We start from the raw sequence: 7,008 nt of genomic DNA on the forward strand, positions 1-7,008 counted from the left end.
GGGTTAGTTACAGGAATAGAAATGACTCAAAGACAGCTACATCACCAAAAAGTCCACCCAAGTACGTGTGACAGCTCACAAAAGTAGGAAACCTGGAGCTCATTATACAACCTGTAGGCAGCTCAACAGGTTGGAGAGTATTCTTCCCAGGTAGCTCAGCTGGTCTGATCCTCTTCCAGGCAGCTCAACTGGTCTCCCCTTCTTCTAAGCAACTTTGCTCATCTGAGAGTGTCTCTCTGCAGTCTTGGGGCAGGCGGGGCCTAGGGAACCTGGTCAACTTTAGGTATTTCATGAAGCTATTCAGTTGTTTACATCCTGAGCTTAAGAAGCCTCCCTGAATGATGAAATATTTCACCTCTTCTGAAAATATCCTGTTGAAGAAAAGTTTTATCTTTTTTTAAAAAATAGTTTATTATTTTTGTTTTATGTGTATGAATGTATTGCCTGAATATATGTAAGTACACCCATGTGTGCAAAGACTGCAGAGGTCAGAAGTCTGTCGAATCACCTGGAACTGTAGTTATAGCCACCATGTGGGTACATAGAATGGAAACCCAGGTCCTCTGCAAGAGCAGCCAGTGAGTGATCTTAACCACTGAACCAACTCTCCAGTCCCAAAGGAAGGTTTTATCTACAAGGAAATTGCTATACAACAAAGCCCTCCCAAGTCTAGACTAGGTCTGGCCATGACACTGAAAAATGAGAAATAATGAATAATTATCATTTGAGATCACTGGGTTTGGGAGTGTTTTCTTAATGCAACAATTTCCTGGCAATAACTGACGACAGCACCATATTTTTCTTCTTCCATTCACTTAATGAAGCATGATCACAACCTTTATTTCTTTTCTATTGCCAATATCCTAAACTCTGATACAGATAACTTAAGTAATTTTAACACATAATAAAAACTTGGGAGTACACTTAATTAAAAAAAAAATACACAGATAAAGAAGCAATTTAAGCCCAGCTAGGTAGCTGTTGATTACCCCCAAGATAAAAGTGCCACTACTGCCCCAATGTAGTTTGCTGTGCCTGTCACTGTTGTGCATTATTACACCTTAAAGCTGGGGCTGGACCATTGACTGATGCTCTCCCTTAGCAGCTTGCATAGTGTCCTCCAAAACTATGAGCGATAGCCTTAAAGCCTGCTCAGTGGGAAGGAACTCATGTTTGGTACTATAAACATAGCCAAATACATATGGCTGGAGAGGTCATAGATCTATGAGAAAATTCTAAGACTGTTATGTCCCTAGACAAATGTAATTTCTTACTATATACTAAATATAGATCCTATATTTACAGACAAGTATGCCAGTCACCACTCATCAAAGAAGTTTCTTTTGCAACAGATGGAGACTATTACAGAGTTTCACAACTGGTCGCACACAGAGAATAAGTGTCTGTGAAATACCCAATCCTAAGTGACACATCTATGATGGAACCTCTACACCTAAGGCTCATGGCACACAGAGGAACAAGGGGTAGAGAGAATACTAATGCATCTCTCAAATCTCATCAATGAAGCTCCCTCATGTAACAGATGAACACAAAAGATCACAAATGGCCAAAGTGTAGAGAATTGAGAGTCTGCAGAGTGTAGGCCTATGGACAGGACTACTATTAAAACTATATTAAACTCCACCCACACAGGTCTCAGGGACCATTGCAGAAGAGGAAGGGAAAGATTGTAAGAGCCAAGGGAGGAGGTACATGACCACATGGAAACAGAGTTCTACAGGCTCCTGGGACCTTGCTCATATGAGCCTACAGCAATGGTTTCAGCATGCACAAGACCCATGCAAACTAAAGCAGACAAAAACCTGGCATAGGACTGGGGAAATGAGTGGCAAGCCCTAACCTTAGCTGAAGAACTATTGGCAGCTGATTACTGCTGGGTGAGGGAGACTTGATCTTCTTTAAGGAAGTGACTCTAGACAGGCTGACTAGATACCAGTGGATGAACTGGGTATACTAACTTGACTCGATAGGACAAAATGTAAATGAAAGAATGTATGAAATCCAGTGGGAGGGTTATGGGAGAGTGGGGATGGGGGAGGGGTATAAAGATGATTAAAAGGCACAAAAATTCAATAAAAAATAAAATAGAAGCAATTTAACTTACCAGGTTATTGACTCTGAGACCATTGTCATCAGTTTCTTAAAATTTTCCTGTAATGCTTAATGAAGCAGTTATCATTACTACACCAAAGAGAGATAAACTACACAATTAAAACCAAACCATTCCTTCATAGTCCTCCCATTAGAAATGAACAGTTAGTGCCCTCATATTTATCCAATGACTAGAACCAATTGTTTCAACACTGAATGATTTTGTGTGACCTAAATTAGGATCTTAACAAATTTACTATCTTAACTCTGAAAAAAAAATTAAAGAATTGTATACCTTTAATCTTTTCACTTTTCAGTATTTATATATCTTTATCTTTTTGAGGCAGTAAACTATTAATGTCAAGAAAATATTCTTTATAACTTTTGGCGTTAATGGTCATTCATTATAGAGGTCATTTGAGAAACTGCTGAGACTCTATCATGTATAATAAATACACTGTCTTAGGTAATGGAGAAAAAGTAATATAATTAAAGCACTCTGTTTTAATCGAGTTTTGTATTTTTGTATTGCATCAACAGACGGAATGAGACAAGCAACTCATGGTGCAATCACTTGTTAATAATTGGATAACTGGGGCTGGAAAGATGGCTTGGAGGTTAAGAGTACTGGCTGCTTTTGAAGAGGAATTGGTTTGGTTCTCAGCACCCACATGGAAGCTAACAACCACCCATAACTCTAGTTCCAGGAGATCTAATGCTCTTTTCTGACCTTCTCAGGCACTGCATGTCACAGGCCCACTAACATACATGCAGGCAAAATATTAATATTCACACACATAAAAATGTAATAAAATTGAGTTACCATGTTAAAGAAGTGGAGGAAAATCAGAGAAGCAGTGTTTTGAAGATTTGTGGGGAAGTTTGAAGTGGATAAGAAAATTCTGAGCAGAGAGACAAGATATGCCAAAGGGGGAAAAAAAAGGAATAAAGTACATTTGGAGCATAGAAAAAAAGAGGTTCTTACAGAAAAAAAAAGCAAATAAAACACCAGAGTGGTATAGACTAGTGCTTGGTGGTCAGAGTGAAGAGAAATGCACAGGCTCGTGCTCACAATTGAGAGATTAGATAAGAGATGGGGGTGATAAAAAGGCAAAGGAAACTCTGTCTAACAATTTCCTGCTTTCCGTTTGATCAAGTAGATCACATTGGCACTTTCAACGAAATTAGGAACATTTAAAAAGAGGCAGTCATACCAAGTAAAACATCGTTTTAAATATATGAAATCTGAATGGTTTTACACACCAAAGTAAATACGCTCAGAAGAAAGCTGGCCACCAAACTATATTTCCTAGCCCAAAACATTACAGCACACTGTAGCTGCTTTCACACTGAAACAGTAGAAATGAATGTACATCGCTCCTTTTTTTGGCTGTATTGTCATGTCTATGCATTATTCCCAAAGGAGGATTTGGTGATGTAACAAAGCTTAAAACCACTCTTCAATTTCAGTGTTCCTTTACTACTTTATAGTTAGAATTTTGAATTCCAATGAGACTTCAGCCAGTATGATAAAGTATCATTAAACATCACCCCCACCATTTGAGGGACGTTCTTGGAAGTACTGTGCCCATAGCTTCTTCATCGGGTAGCCCATTTCTTCCTATAATATATGAAAATTGCAAGTAATTATAAGTTTATTATTGGAGGACACAGAAAAGTAAAATTATTTGACTTTTCTGCCAAATCGCTAATGTTATATACTATTCTTGAATAAGAGTCCTAACTCTTGAATAAATGAGGACTGACCATAGCATAGTATGACAGTATGCTAATCGATGACACAGGGAGCTATGGAGCTAGGGAGCTAGGGAGATGTTTATTCAGGGACAAATGCTTATATGGATTTGGTCAAAGTCCTGTACTGACAAGTAAAAGCAACCAATGCTGGATATGAAGAATGATAGTCTAGAAAACTTACATAGTAACTATGACTCTAGGGGGTGGGCAGGGTTCATTATAAGATCATTATAACATCAAGCTGATGCAATAACGTAGCGTAGAGATTTCTACTCTCCGAATCCAGATAAGCAGAGTTTTACTTTCTTAATCTTAACACTTTATAGTCAGGGGCATTGAATTTGCTAACTTCTGGATAATGCATGTTACATGTCCTGAGTTATATACATTTTGATTATTTATAAGACCAATATCGGAACCGTCTAGATAGTCTACAAATGGCCTTATACAGGAAAGAACACAGTACACAACACCTATGAGATGTTGTTGCCAAAATATTTAATCTGACCTTAATCCGGCTTTTGGAATGAATTTTCTGTTTACAGGCAATGTGGAGGGTGATGCGATTAGGTTAAATAATGACAGAAAACAGCTAGCAAGCAGATAAAGAAAACAACTTTCACCAAGGTCACCACTTCAGCATCATGGCTTCCTGGTTTGAAGAAACCAACTTTAATCATCTTTAAGGAAAACGTAGAAAACTGAATGTGAATGTATACAGAATTGTTTTTAATTTTGTGACATGCACTAGGGGCTATATAGGGAGCATGACCTTAATTTTTATGTGCTAGATGAAATATGCAACGATAAATTTTTATATATTTTAGGGGAGGTAAGAAGACAGAAAAAGCAACTAGCAAGATTTCAACAGTTGTCAAATCTGGGTTGTGGATAAATAGATGTTCATTATAACAATATTTTTCATTTCTAGATTTTAATACATCTCCATAACTCTAAAATTTCCAGTGAGTGATCAATATAGGTTATCTTTCTTTGATAGAAGAATTTATTGGATTGAACTGCTTCAGGAGCTATTGTAGATATTTAAAAGTAAATAATCCCAATAGTTCCCATTGAAAGGTTCTTTGCTGTTTCTGAACAGACATGGCCCCAGACACATCTCTCAGTAACTTTCAGTACACCTCTTCATTTGAATGCTCATATTGGTATATAAGCTCAAGCGAATTCCAGGGTACTGACGCTCAGTGATCCCAAACACTGAAACTGCTGTTTACAAAAAACATAGCCTTGGATTCTGGAAACATTCTGTAATTTTTTTCTCATATACGCTGTCCAAAGCCGCATCTCTGTGTCGAAGTACTAGATAACTTCAGAAGGCTTAGCAAACTCAAATCAGCCAAAAGCTCAACATAGAACTGGGGTAACAGGTAAGAAGCCTCAACCTTAGCTGAGTAACTATTGGCAGCTCATCACTGCTGGGTGAGAAAGAGTTTGTCTTCTTTAAGGGAGTGATGCTAGATAGGCTGACCAGGCGCCAGTGGATGAACTCACACCGAGGAATATCTGGGGACATAAACTTGACTTGACAGGCCTTAACATATATTACAGGATGCATGAAATCCAGTGTGTGTGGGGGGGGTGGTGAGTGCAGAGAGGAAAAGGAGTCTAAATATGATTAAGCTGGGTGTGGTGGCGCATGCCTGTAGTCCCAGCACTTGTGAGGCAGAGGCAGGTGGATCTCTGTGAGTTCAAGGCCAGCCTGGTCTACATAGTGAGTTCCAAGCCAGCTGGGGCTACAGGGAAACCCTGTTTCAAAAAGAAAAAAAAAAAACAAAACCAAAAAAAAACAACAAAACATATGAAATGCACAAAACTTCAATTAAATATATATATTACAAAAAGAAATTCAGATCATTCTTCTCATCCACTAAGTAGATGCACACAGTGTCACTTACTGGACAATAAATTACTGCACTGGAGTGGGAATCCTACAGTGTCTTGCTCTCCAGTGAATATATGTCCTATTTCTCAGGCACAGGCACCAGGGGGTGCTAGAGCTGGCCTGAGGCAGACGCGCACACCACACCCATGAAATTTGGCATGGATATACTTCTACATACAATATGAGATGGAGCCTTCCACTACATATGTCTCCCAAGAGCTTGGAGGCTGTGATCTGCTGGCACAAAATATTTTGGCCACTTACACTGACTGAGCACAGTGAAAGGACACAGCCAACAGATGAGTATGACGCTTTTACAAGATAAACGTGTGCATACCTCTGTTTCCTTCAGGTTAGCCCCAAGTGACCCTAACAAGCCTCTTTCATCTTTATTAAATTTAATATAGTTTTCTATTGATTCTGTGGGGCTCTGTAGGACAAGCAGAAAAATTCCTCTGTGCTCTGCAGGTGGACCAGGTGGGTCTTGGCACAGTGCTTGGCTGCAGTGTAGGGCTCAGGATCATTGTGCCTGTCTGCCAGTCACATGACCTGAAGGTAGCTGCTCACCTGCGTTGTGTTGGTCAAAAATCAGAGCATTCCTAAGAGAGAGGGCAGCTGATACTTGTCTGACATTCCATAAATATCTTGCAATTCACCAACTCAGAGTTTCACAGTCAAATGGTAGATACAATCAATTAGAAGCAGGAAAACAGAGTCACTGATATCTAACACACAATCAACCAAATTCTGGCCCTTCTTCAGGCTGTACATGGACATGGAGTGGATGCAGCAGGAGCTGAGAGGACAAACCAATGGAGCTAATACTCCCGGCCTTCCACTGAAATGGCGACATCAACAAAGAGCTCCTCCTGTAGACAGTTTATGATGCCCTGGGTGGAACTGGTCTTTGAAAGTGATATTCCTTAAGTAGTTTTCACCCATATGGTTTCCTGGACCCTCTGGGAAGTCCATGATGGTCACCTTTTTCTGACAGCTCTCTTCTCGCCAACCTCTACTACATGGACCTAGGGCTACATGCTCATCACCATTTCCCTGCCTACTGGTGTTGCTTTTTCTTCACTCCCACTTCTTGAAAAAGATAAAAATTTGAGTGGTCTGGGTCCTTTACTTTTCTACCTTTCATTTCAATGAAATGAAATTACATTATGGATGTTTTAACATGATTTCCATCAGCAACAAGTAGTATCAACTGCCAGTCAGCCTCTCCATTCCCT

Source organism: Nannospalax galili, unplaced genomic scaffold, assembly GCF_000622305.1.
Source record: "Nannospalax galili isolate Female #2095 unplaced genomic scaffold, S.galili_v1.0 scaffold781, whole genome shotgun sequence".
Taxonomy (NCBI): Eukaryota; Metazoa; Chordata; class Mammalia; order Rodentia; family Spalacidae; genus Nannospalax; species Nannospalax galili.